Source organism: Arachis ipaensis, chromosome B3, assembly GCF_059453495.1.
Source record: "Arachis ipaensis isolate K30076 ecotype BB chromosome B3, ASM5945349v1, whole genome shotgun sequence".
Taxonomy (NCBI): domain Eukaryota; kingdom Viridiplantae; phylum Streptophyta; class Magnoliopsida; order Fabales; family Fabaceae; genus Arachis; species Arachis ipaensis.
Window position 1 is genome coordinate 121065710 of NC_142438.1, and position 13807 is coordinate 121079516.

A 13807-nucleotide genomic window follows, 5' to 3' on the forward strand; every position below is an offset into this window, starting at 1 on the left:
GTTGCCCTGACACTAGGTGACGCGACCGCGTGCTCCATGCGGACGCGTCGCAGTGACGGAAATTCAACATGTTTGAATTCGCAACCAGCGAATTCTGGGTTGTTTCTGACCCAGTTCTCGGCCCAGAAAACACAGATCAGAGGCTATAAAGTAGAGGAATGCATCCATTCATAAGGAGACTTTCATAATTCACAATTTTAGGAGTAGATGTAGTTTTTAGAGAGAGAGATTCTCTCCTCTCTCTTAGGATTAGGATTTAAGACTTCTCTTAGTTTTAGGAGTGACTCTCAATCTCAGGTTCTTTATTTTTATTTATTTTTGCAATTTAATTCATGAACTCTTCCATGTTACATATGATCTTCTTTGAATTAATATTATTTGAGGTATTTCAGTTATTATTGCTTTCTTTTATTTACATGATTATTGCTTCCCATCTGGAGGCATTTTTATTCCAGTAGATTTATTTTCCTTGTTTTGGTTAAGAAATCAGTAACTCAGGAGTTATCCAATTCAACAGCATAATTGATCATTGTTATCTTTGTTAATTTGAGCTTCAATAATCCCAATCTTTTCTTAGGAAATAAATAGGATTTGAAGATCAACTTAATTAATCCCTTGATATTCCTTTATTTTAGTAAAGGTTAACGAAGAGGAATTAAGATTCAATTGTCATCATCTTTGATAAGGATAGCTAGGATAGGATCTCTTATTTCTTATACCTTGCCAAGAGATTTTATTATTATTATTTTATTTTACTTGATATTCAACATACTGCTCCCTAATTTCTAAAACCCCTAATTTACAAACTCATAACCAATAATAAGAACATACCTCCCTGCATTTCCTTGAGAAGACGACCCGAGGTTTGAATACTCGGTTATCAATTTCAAAGGGGTTTGTTACTTGTGACAACCAAAATGTTTGTACGAAGGGATTTCTGTTGGTTTAGAGACTATATCTACAATGCGACTGTTTTTATAAAATTCTTTACTGGCAAAAATCCTAACATCACATCCATCACAACATACATACATACATACATACATACATATAGTAAATAAGTTTTGGTAAAACAACAAAGAATTTTCAAGAAACCCCTTTTTAGGGCATTCCATTGATTATATTTGAAACTTGTTTTTGAACTTGCTTGAAGTATCTTTTTATGGAACATAGAAAAGAGATTGAACAAATACCAAGTGAAATTTGAGCTTTAATTGTGTGGTTGCACATTTTCAATCACAATTTTTTGTTCTTGTGTGATAAACTCCTTTTATGATTGTGATCTTAGATTTGCTTTAGTCTATATGTCCTACATTTGTTGTTTTGGATTGTATTTAGTATGATTGAGGCCATCTTTGTATAGCTCACTAACCCATATGGCCAACCCTTGCATCTATCTTTGTAAACCACTTTTTGAGCCTTTAATTCCCCTTTGTTCTCATTATAAGCACATCATTCACCCTAAGTGAAAAACCATTATGTCCATTGATTGTATCTTTGATTAGCTTGGGTTTGAGTGTGTGTGTGTGTTAATCAAGTGTGGGGGGAATTTGTGAGAAATATTGGTAGTTAGTTAACTTTGGGTGTTCATTGAAAATATGGCAAAATGGGTAACTACTCATGCATCTATTAGTTAAAACATATGCATCTCTTTCTGTTGGATTCTGCTTGCTTTTTCTTTCTATTTTTTTATTATTTTTTTTTTTTCGCCTAAATTTTTTTTTCTTTTTTTCTCTTTTTTTTTTCTACAAGCTTTGTTCTTTGCTGCTTTTTCTTGCTTCAAGAATCATTTTTATGATTTTTCAGATTATCAAATAACATGTCTCCTAGTCATCATTCTTTCAAGAGCCAACATATTTAACATTCTTAAATAACAACTTCAAAAGACATATGCACTGTTCAAGCATACATTCAGAAAACAAGAAGCATTGTCACCACATCAACATAATTAAGCTAAGTTCAAGGATAAATTCGAAACTCATGTACTTCTTGTTCTTTTGAATTAAAACAGTTTTTATTTTAAGAGAGGTGATGGATTCATAGGACATTCATAACTTTAAGACATAGTTACTAACTACTAATGATCATGTAATGAAGACACAAACACAGATAAGCACATAACATAGAAAATGAAAAACAGAAGAAATAAGAACAAGGAATGAATCCACCTTAGTGATGGTGGCGTTTCCTTCTTGAGGAACCAATGATGTCCTTGAGCTCTTCTATGTCTCTTCCTTGTCTTTGTTGCTCCTCCTTCATTGCTTTTAGATCTTCTCTTATTTCATGAAGGATGATGGAGTGCTCTTGATGTTCCACCCTTAGTTGCTTCCAATAATTGTGTGGAAGAAAATGTATCCCCTGAGGTATCTCAGGGATCTCTTGATTTGCAGTCAAATGTTCTACCACTGAGCTATAGACCCTTGATGGAAGCTTTTGTCTTCCCTTTCCTCTTTCTAGAGGTTTCTCTGGCCTTAGGTGCCATCAATGGTTATGGAAAAAAAACAAAAAGCTATGCTTTTACCACACCAAACTTAGAATGTTGCTCGCCCTCGAGCAAAAGAAGAAAGAATGAAGAAGATATGGAGGAGATGGATGGGAGTGTGTATTCGGCCATATGGGTGGGATTGGGTGGGAGAGAGATGTTGAATTTTGAAGGTAGTGGGTGTATGGATGTGAGTGGTAAATGGAAAACAGAAGGGATGATCATGAATGGAAAGAGAGATGATGAGGTAGGTGGGGATCCTGTGGGGTCCACAGATCCTGAGGTGTCAAGGCATTTACATCCCTACACCAATTTAGGCATGTAAAATTCCCTTGCACACAACTCTGGGCGTTCAGCGCCAGGTTGGTGCCCATTTTGGGCGTTCAACGCCCCTTTGCTGCCATTTCTGGCATTGAACGCCAGAACCATGCTTGTTCTGGGTGTTCAGCGCCAGGATGCTGCCCATTCTGGGCGTTCAGCGCCAGAACCATGCTCTGTTCTGGCGTTTGAATGCCAGACAGATGCTCCTCCAGGGTGTGATTTTTCTTCTGCTGTTTTTTTATTCCGTTTTTGATTTTTTTTGTTTATTTTGTGACTCCACATGATCATGAACCTACAAAGACATATAACTAAGAAAAATATAGTTAGATAAATAAAAATTGGGTTGCCTCCCAACAAGCGCTTCTTTAATGTCAATAGCTTGACAGTGGGCTCTCATGGAGCCTCACAGATGTGCAGAGCTTTGTTGAGACTCTCCAACACCAAACTTAGAGTTTGGATATGGGAGTTCAACACCAAACTTAGAGTTTGGTTGTGGCCTCCCAACACCAAACTTAGAGTTTGACTGTGGGGGCTCTGGTTGACTCTGCTTTGAGGGAAGCTTTTCATGCTTCCTCTCCATGGTTGCAGAGGGAGATCCTTGAGTTTTAAACATAAGGGAGTCCTCATTCCATTGAAGGACTAGTTCACCTCTGTCAACATCAATCACAGCTCTTGCTGTGGCCAGGAAAGGTCTTCCTAGGATGATGGATTCATCCTCTTCCTTTCCAGTATCCAGGACTATGAAATCAGCAGGGATGTAAAGGCCTTCAACCTTTACTAACACGTCCTCTACTTGTCCATAAGCCTGTTTTCTTGAACTGTCTGCCATCTCTAATGAGATTTTAGCAGCTTGCACCCCATAGATTCCCAGTTTCTCTATTACAGAGAGGGGCATGAGGTTTATTCCTGAACCAAGGTCACATAGAGCCTTAAAGATCATGGTGCCTATGGTACAGGGTATTATGAACTTTCCAGGATCCTGTCTCTTCTGAGGCAATGTCAGTTGATCCAGATCACTTAGTTCATTGATGAACAAGGGAGGTTCAACTTCCCAAGTATCAATGCCAAATAATTTGGCATTCAGCTTCATGATTGCACCAAGAAACTTGGCAGTTTGCTCTTCAGTAACATCCTCATTCTCTTCAGAAGATGAATACTCATCAGAGCTCATGAAGGGCATAAGGAGGTTCAATGAAATCTCTATGATCTCTAGATGAGCCTCAGAGTCCTTTTGTTCCCCAGAGGGAAGCTCCTCATTGATCACTGGACGTCCCAGGAGGTCTTCCTCCTTGGGATTCACGTCCTCCACACCCCTTGTAGGTTCGGCCATGGTGCTTATGTCAATGGCCTTGCACTCTCCTTTTGGGTTCTCTTCTGTATTGCTTGGGAGAGTACTAGGAGGGATTTCAGTGATCCTTTTACTCAGCTGGCCCACTTGCGCTTCCAAATTTCTAATGGAAGACCTTGTTTCATTCATGAAACTCACAGTGGCCTTAGATAGATCAGAGACTAAATTTGCTAATCTAGATGGATTCTGCTCAGAATTCTCTATCTGTTGCTGAGTGGATGATGGAAAAGGCTTGCTATTACTAAACCTGTTTCTTCCACCATTATTAAAGCCTTGTTGAGGCCTTTGATCCTTCCATGAGAGATTTGGATGATTTCTCCATGATGGATTATAGGTGTTTCCATATGGTTCACCCATGTAATTTACCTCTGCTATTGCAGGGTTCTCAGGATCATAAGCTTCTTCTGCATAAGAAGCCTCTTGAGTACTGTTGGATGCAGCTTGCATTCCATGCAGACTCTGAGAGATCATATTGACTTGCTGAGTCAATATTTTATTCTGAGCCAATATGGCATTCAGAGTATCAACTTCAAGAACTCCCTTCTTCATAGGCGTCCCATTATTCACAGGATTCCTTTCAGAGGTGTACATGAACTGGTTATTAGCAACCATGTCAATGAGTTCTTGAGCTTCTGCAGGCGTTTTCTTTAGGTGAATGGATCCACCTGCAGAAGTGTCCAGTGACATTTTTGATAGCTCAGATAAACCATCATAGAATGTATCCAGGATGGTCCATTCTGAAAGCATGTCAGAAGGACACTTTTTGGTCAACTGTTTGTATCTTTCCCAAGCTTCATAGAGGGATTCACCTTCTTTCTGTCTGAAGGTTTGAACATCAGCTCTAAGCTTGCTCAGCTTTTGAGGAGGAAAGTACTTGGCTAAGAAAGCCGTGACCAGCTTATCCCAAGAGTTCAGGCTGTCTTTGGGTTGAGAATCCAACCATAATCTAGCTTTGTCTCTTATAGCAAAAGGGAAAAGCATGAGCCTGTAGACTTCAGGATCTACTCCATTAGTCTTAACAGTATCACATATCTGCAAGAATTCAGTTAAGAACTGAAAAGGATCTTCAGATGGAAGTCCATGAAACTTGTAGTTCTGCTGCATCAGAGAAACTAATTGAGGTTTCAGCTCAAAGTTGTTTGCTCCAATGGCAGGGATGGAGATGCTTCTTCCATGTAAATTGGAATTGGGTGCAGTAAAGTCACCAAGCATTCTCCTTGCATTATTATTATTTTCGGCTGCCATATCCTCTTCCTGTTCGAAAATTTCTGAAAGGTTATCTCTGGATTGTTGTAATTTAGCTTCTATTAATTTTCTCTTCAGAGTCCTTTCAGGTTCTGGATCTGCTTCAACAAGAATGTTCTTGTCCTTGCTCCTGCTCATATGACAAAGAAGAGGGCACACAAAAGAATAATAATAATAATATGGATCCTTTATACCACAGTATAGGGATCCCTTTGTGAGTGGAAGAAAAGATGGGGAGACAAAGAATGTGATGTAAAGAAAGAAACACAACTGTGAGGATGGCAGAGATGTGAGATGAGATGTTAGTAAATGAATAAATAAATAGAATGAGATGAGAGAGGGAGAATTTTCGAAAAATATTTTTGAAAAAGAGTTAGTGATTTTTGAAAATAGTTTTTGAAAAATGTTAGTAGTTTTCGAAAAAGTTAAGAAACAAACAAAAAGTTAGTTAGTTAGTTGAAACAAATTTTGAAAAGATAAGAAGTTAGGAAGTTAGAAAAGATATTTTGAAAAAGATAAGATGAGAAGATATTTTTGAAAAGATATGATAGAAATTAGTTTTTGAAAAAAGATTTGATTTTTAAAATCACAATTAATGACTTGGTTCATAAGAAATCACAAGATATGATTCTAGAACTCAAAGTTTGAATCTTTCTTAACAAGCAAGTAACAAACTTGAAATTTTTGAATCAAAACATTAATTGTTATTGTTATTTTCGAAAATTTGATATAAAAATAAGAAAAAGATTTTTGAAAAATATTTTTGGAATTTTCGAAAATAACTAAGAATTTTGAAAAAGATTTGATTTTTGAAAAAGATTTTGAAAAAGATTTTGAAAAAGATAAGATTTTCAAATTGAAAATTTGATTTGACTCATAAGAAACAACTTGATTTTAAAAAAATTTTGAAAAAGTCAACTCAATTTTTGAATTTGATGAGAGAAAAAGGGAAAGATATTTTTTTTTTTGAATTTTTTATGAAGAGAGAGAAAAACAAGAAAAATGATGCAATGCATGAGAATTTTAGATCAAAACATGTGATGCATGCAAGAATGCTATGAATGTCAAGATGAACACCAAGAACACTATGAAGATCATGATGAACATCAAGAACACATTTTTGAAAAATTTTTAATGCAAGGAAAACATGCAAGACACCAAACTTAGAATTCTTTAATGCTTAGACACTAAGAATTCAAGAATGCATATGAAAAACAAGAAAAGACACAAAACATGAAATCATCAAGATCAAACAAGAAGACTTACCAAGAACAACTTGAAGATCATGATGAACACTATGAATGCATGAATTTTCGAAAAATGCAAGATGCATATGCAAGTGACACCAAACTTATGATGTGACTCAAGACTCAAACAAGAAACACAAAAAAATATTTTTGATTTTTATGATTTTCTAATTTTTTTGTATTTTTTCGAAAATTATATGAAAAAGAAAAATAAGGATTCCAAAATTTTTAATATGAATTCCAGGAATCTTGCATTCTTAGTCTAAAGCTTCAGTCCAGGAATTAGACATGGCTCACTAGCCAGCCAAGCCTTCAATGAAAGCTCCGGTCCAAAACACTAGACATGGCCAATGGCCAGCCAAGCTTCAGCATGTAATTCAGATATGACATGCCTGACATACTCATTCCCAAAGGAATAGACATGGATTTACAGCCAGCCAGGCTTCAACATGCTTCATGAAACACTAGAATTCATTCTTAAAAATTTTGAATAAAAAAAAAATTTTTTTTTGAAAACATTTTTTTATTTTTTTGAAAACAAAACAAAAAGAAAATTACCTAATCTGAGCAACAAGATGAGCCGTCAGTTGTCCAAACTCAAACAATCCCCGGCAACAGCGCCAAAAATTGGTGCACGAAATTGTGATGTCCAGGCTCGAACAATCCCTGGCAACGTGAGCAACTTGGTACGCGTAATCGTGATTACACTTTAATTATGTAAAATTCATGGCTCTTTCTTGTCTCTGGCAATGGCGCCAAGAACATGGTGCCAATACCATGGTTCACAACTTCGATACAACTAACCAGCAAGTGCACTGGGTCGTCCAAGTAATACCTTACGTGAGTAAGGGTCGAATCCCACGGAGATTGTTGGTATGAAGCAAGCTATGGTCACCTTGTAAATCTCAGTCAGGCGGATATAAAATAATTATGGAGTTTTCGAATAATAAATAATAGAATAGGGATAGAGGTACTTATGTAAATCATTGGTAGGAATTTCAGATAAGCGAATGGAGATGCTTTTCGTTCCTCTGAACCTCTGCTTTCCTGCTATCTTCATCCAATCAGTCTTACTCCTTTCCATGGCTGGCTTTATGTGATACATCACCACTGTCAATGGCTACTTTCGGTCATCTCTCGGGAAAATGATCCAATGCCCTGTCACGGCACGGCTAATCGTCTGGAGGCATCACCCTTGCCAATGGCTTCATCTTATCCTCTCAGTGAATAATATGCTCACGCACCCTGTCACGGCATGGCTATTCATCTGTCGGTTCTCGATCATGCTGGAATAGGATTTACTATCCTTTTGCGTCTGTCACTAACGCCCTGCAATCGCGAGTTAGGAGCTCGTCACAGTCATTCAATCATTGAATCCTACTCGGAATACCACAGACAAGGTTTAGACTTTCCGGATTCTCTTAAATGTTGCCATCATTCTAGCTTACGCCACGAAGATTCTGGTTAGGAGATCTAAGAGATACTCATTCTAGCTTATTTCATGTAGAACAGAAGTGTTTGTCAGGCACGCGTTCATAAGGGAGAAGGATGATGAGCGTCACACATAATCATCACCTTCATCACGTTCTTGGGTGCGAATGGATATCTTAGAAGCGAAATAAGATGAATTGAATAGAAAATAGTAGTACTTTGCATTAATCTTTGAGGAACAGCAGAGCTCCACACCTTAATCTATGGAGTGTAGAAACTCTACCGTTGAAAATACATAAGTGAAGGTCCAGGCATGGCCGAGATGGCCATCCCCCTAAAACGTGATCAATAGTCTCCTAAGATGAACAATGGATTAAAACTGAGACCAAAGATGTCTAATACAATAGTAAAAGGTCCTATTTATAATAAACTAGTCACTAGGGTTTACATGAGTAAGTAATTGATGCATAAGTCCACTTCCGGGGCCCACTTGGTGTGTGTTTGGGATGAGCTTGAGTGTGGCACGTGTAGAGGTCCTCCTTGGGGTTGAACGCCAGTTTTAGTGCCAGTTTGGGCGTTCAACTCTGGTTTTGGCTCCTTTTCTGGCGCTGGATGCCAGATTTGGGTAGAAAGCTGGCGTTGAACGCCAGTTTACATCGTCTATTCTTGGCCAAAGTATAAACTATTATACATTTCTGGAAATCCCTGGATGTCTACTTTCCAACTCAATTGGAAGCGCGCCATTTTGAGTTCTGTAGCTCCAGAAAATCCACTTTGAGTGCAGGGAGGTCAGAATCCAACAGCATCAGCAGTCCTTCTTTAACCTCTGAATCTGATTTTTGCTCAAGTCCCTCAATTTCAGCCAGAAAATACCTGAAATCACAGAAAAACACACAAACTCATAGTAAAGTCCATAAATGTGAATTTAACATAAAAACTAATGAAAACATCCCTAAAAGTAACTAGATCCTACTAAAAACATACTAAAAACAATGTCAAAAAGCGTATAAATTATCCGCTCATCAAGTATGCATGAGTGAATGTGAGAAAGAGAATAAATGGGTAGTTAGGTTATTTTGTTATGTATATGGGATGATATAGGATTAGGTGGAATACTTGAGCTAATCAAATATCCAATCTATTAGCCCACTAAACCATATTAATCCTACCCTTACCTAAGCCCCATTACAACCCACAAAAGTCCTCATGATATTTGCATTCATTCATCAAGTATTAGTTGATTGTTAAATGACTTGTAAATCTTTGAGAAACATGATTAAAGGAGTATTGAGTGATTAAACCCTACACACTGAGCGATTAGAGTGTAAACACATCCGGTGAGAGTTTCAATTGCTGAATTATATGTTTCCATTGCTTATTTTGTATCTTTTTGCAAGTTATTGAACTTAATTTTGAAAATTTCAAATCAATCTTTGGACATTGATCATATTGCTATATTTTCCTTGTCTTGGCCCTAAGTTCCTACTTTGGAATGATTGAGATTCTTTTGTTTGTTTTTGTCAAACTCAATAGGAATCATAGTGTAGATATATATAGATAGCATTTAGTATAGTTACATGTATGTAGGTAGCTGCATTAATAATTACCCCTTCATTCATCTCCTTTGGTTGGTTTAGCATGAGGACATGCTTGGTTTAAGTGTGGGAGAATTGATGAATCCATATTTTACGATATATTTTGGTTTGATTTGAGTGGATTCCATCACATAAACCCACATTTATTCACCTAAATAGCATGCTTTTGAGATTTCTTCCTAAATTGTGCTTGAAAGTGAAAACATGCTCTTTTGTGCTTAATTTAGTCAATTTTATTCACTTTAATCCCATTTGGTGCCTTGATGTATTTGTTAAGTGATTTTCAGGTTTCCAAGGCAAGTATGGGTTGAAGAAGTGAGGAAAAGAGCATACAAAAGGGAAGAATTCAAGAAATGAAGGATTTGGAAAGCTGCCAGCCCTGACCTCTCTGTACTAAATTGGTCATAACTTGAGCTACATAGGTCCAAATGAGGCGGTTCTAGTGGCATTGGACAGATAACATCCAGGGCTTCAAAATGATATGTAATTTGCTTTAGTGGACATAAGTCTAAGTGTGCGTACGCACAAGTACTTGTGCGTATGCACAAGTCAGGATTCAGCATGTGTGTGTGGACGCACACATCTGTGCGTCCGCACAGGTCCCTGCACGTGACCTCATTAACTGCAACTCATTGGCAATGATTTTTGGGCCCCCCAAAACCCAATCCAACTCATTTTTTTAAGCTATTTAAGTCCAAATTGAAGAAGGATGAAGGGGCAATTAGGGTTAGCTTTTATGATGTTTTCTCTTAGTTTCTAGAGAGAGAAGCTCCCCCTCTCTCTAGAATTAGGTTAGGTTTAGTTTAATTTCCTTTAATTTCTGTCTTTAATTCATGTTTTAATGTAGTTTCATTTATGTTTCTTTACTTTATTGTCTTACTTCTCTTAGTTCTTCTTCTTAATTTCTCTTTTATGTCACTTTTCATGTTATGAATACTCTTTGTCAATTTTAATATTATTTAATGCAATTTATGTTTCCATGTCATTTATTGCTTTCTTTAGTCGTTATTGTTCTTTTCTTGCTTTGGTAGCTTTAGAATTTATTTTAATATATTTTAATATTATTTTATTTTCATGCACACCAAGTGTTTGATAAAATGCTTGGCTTAGTTTTCACTTAGTTTTTCTTCACTCTTGGCTTGAAATTGTTGACTTTGGTGAACCTTGAGTCATTGATGTCCATTCTTGTTTGATACATTAGAGTAGTTAGTTGATTTGGTCTCCCTTGACTCTATGTGACCCTTTAGTGTTGACATAGGACTTAGGGATTGAAATTAACTATGCCTATTTGACTTATCTTTGATGTAAGGTTGACTAAGTAGGATTAACTCTTCATAATCATCATGTGTTTATGGTCAATGACTAGGATAGGTAGCCTTAATCCTCAATTACTTGCCAAGAGATTTCTTGCATTTGAAGTTTTATTGCTTTGACTTTTACTTGCTTTCATTTACTTTCTTGCATGTTAAGTTACTTTCTTGCCATTTCCTTTCCTTGCATTTAATTGCTTTGATGTTTAATTTCTTGCATGTTTAGTTTTCACACTCTTGGTTGAGAAATTGGGTGTTTGGGTAGAATTGAGTTGTGGATGTCCATTCCGCATTGTGTGAGAATGGTTAATTGATTTGGTTTCCATTGACGCTAATCTTTCACTAAGTAATTAGTGAGTTGACTAGGACTTATGGATTGAGATCAATTACACCTTTTGACTAATTCTCAAGGAGGATTGACTAGTTTGGATTGCTTCCACACAATTGTCATGTTTGTGGTCCACAACTAGGATAGGAAACCTAGATTACTCACTCCTTGCCAAGAGTTGCCATTTACATTCCTTGCATGCTCATTTAATTCCTTGCTATTTACATTGCCTTTCTCTCTTGCATTCACAATCCCCATGCTCTCTCTCTCTCTCTCTCTTTCCTTCATAGCCAATAATTGTACACTTAATTGCAACTCCTAGGGAAGACGACACGGGAGCTAAATACTCTCGGTTATTTTGTATTGACTTTATTATTTGATATTGAGAATTCATTGTTGGTTTGGACTATGCTACCAATGAATTGATTCTTGTTTTGATTGATTCCGAACCATACAATAATTCTCATTGTCAGGGACCATGATGAACATCTGGTCTACTAAACTCGCAACCCATGGCATCACTGGGGTGGTCGAAGTAGAGGGAGAGGATCCAGAAGTCCCATAGGTACCGAAAGAAACCCTCCCTCGACCCTGACCATGGCTACAGCCACAACCTGCAGCACCTCTACCTGTCGTCATGTCTGTACCAATTAACAGAAATTTAGCACAACAAGTCAACAATAAAGTGCAAGTATGAGGAACAAGTTCAACACTAATGTACTTCCTATAGTCAATAGCACAAGGTTAATTTCGAGAATTGAAAAGTGTTCCTAATATAAACCAAATAAACATCCAAAATTAACATACTTGGATTATATAGAATCAAGGAGCTTAAAATTGTATTAATCTTGGACTATTGGACAAAGAACCTCAATCATGAAAAAATTAAGATTTAGTCAATTAAAAGCATTTCACATCCATTCATCAATGGATAATAACAGTAAGAATGTGAAAGCAAGCTTTGATTTCCAAGTATTGAACCAAAATTTTATTAAGAACTCATTGAGGCATATTGTCGAACTCTTGGCATACCAAAGTGTAAACGGCACAAAATGACACTAACAAGCATCCTCTGAGCACCAATTTAAAAGCTCAACACCAATAACACCAAACCAATAGTATAACTCATGAACTTAGTAGCAAATCAATCAAAACAGCCTTAATAGTGAAATAACGCAATCAAAACTTGCAATAAAATAGAGAATCTTCATACAATCAAATAATTATCAAACAATATCAGCAATAATTTCTCAACAAAATAGTCATCAATGCAGCAATTAATACAATTAGACAATTTCAAACACTACAACAACTCAAAACCTAATGTATTGAATCTAACATAACTTAATCAACCTAAATCCACTAAGATTAGAAAACTAAATTGAACTAATTTTGAAACTGATACAAAATTAAAATTGAAATTCTAATCAAACATAAACTAAATTAAATTAAAATTAAAGAAATTGGAAAAGAGTTGTTCAAGAACCTATAATGAAGAACAGAGCAAAAAATAAGGAAAGAGGTGGATGTTGCAGCGGTGGTCGCCAAAGTTACAGCTAAGCTTGCTGGAATGAAGGGGACTACTGCAACTTCGGTTCTGTGTCAATGAGACAGAGAGAGCAGGAGGCAACGGTTGAGCCTGAGAGGAAAAAATGGAAGAAAGAGAAGGGGCTTGTAGTGGTGGCAGATGGTGGTGACGGCGCCACTGGAAGGAGAGAGAGGGAGGGAAAGAAGGAGAAGAATGAGGGGTCAACGGTGGGTTGCCGGCGACAAAAAGGGGTTGCCGACGATGGTGGTCTCAGAGATGGCAGCAGATGGTGGTGATAGCGACTGGAAGGAGAGAGAGGGGGTATGGTGATGATGATTTCGAATGAGGGAGAAGAAGGTTCGTGATTTACGCCCTTTACCGTCGGAAAATTCCAACGGTATAACACATTGCAAGACGCCAAAATGCAGTATTTCACTAATTGGAGTTACCTTCAGAAAAATCCGACGGTAAACCACCGGTAAATGACGCGCCAAAATAATTTAGTTTTCCTCCAGATATTACCGTCGAATTTATCATTAGAAAACAGAATTCAACAGTAATTGCTTAACCTTACGAATTCGACGTCGTTACCACCGCTAAATCCAATAGTAAATTCAGCGCTACTCTGCAACGCTAAATCCAAAGTACTCATTGTTTTTCTTATAGTGGGACAAAGGAATTAAAACTGGGATTGTAAACCCTAACATTTTACTTAACACTTTTGCATGGTGCGTATTTAGAAAATTAATTTTTATATTTATATAAATAAAAAAGCCGTTCTACATAATATATGATATTAGAAATAAATTTGTCAGAGAAGAAAATTATTTGCATGGTGAAATAAAAGTAATTAAGTAGACATAAATGGAGCAAGGGATTCAATAATAGGATAAATTTTAATACTAGCTTAGCTACATTAAAAATTAGTTGGCATAACTCCATTTTTAGCAGAGTTAATTCAAAACATAAGAT

General features: G+C 36.8%; 1 non-coding gene across 1 annotated transcript; it reads left to right on the plus strand.

The window, feature by feature from the left end:
* The first annotated feature begins 4892 nt into the window (after window positions 1-4892).
* On the plus strand, window positions 4893-5000 carry LOC148572273 (small nucleolar RNA R71). Its single transcript, XR_015908187.1, has one exon. It is a non-coding gene; the product is annotated as a small nucleolar RNA R71 (small nucleolar RNA).
* Window positions 5001-13807: the final 8807 nt, after the last annotated feature.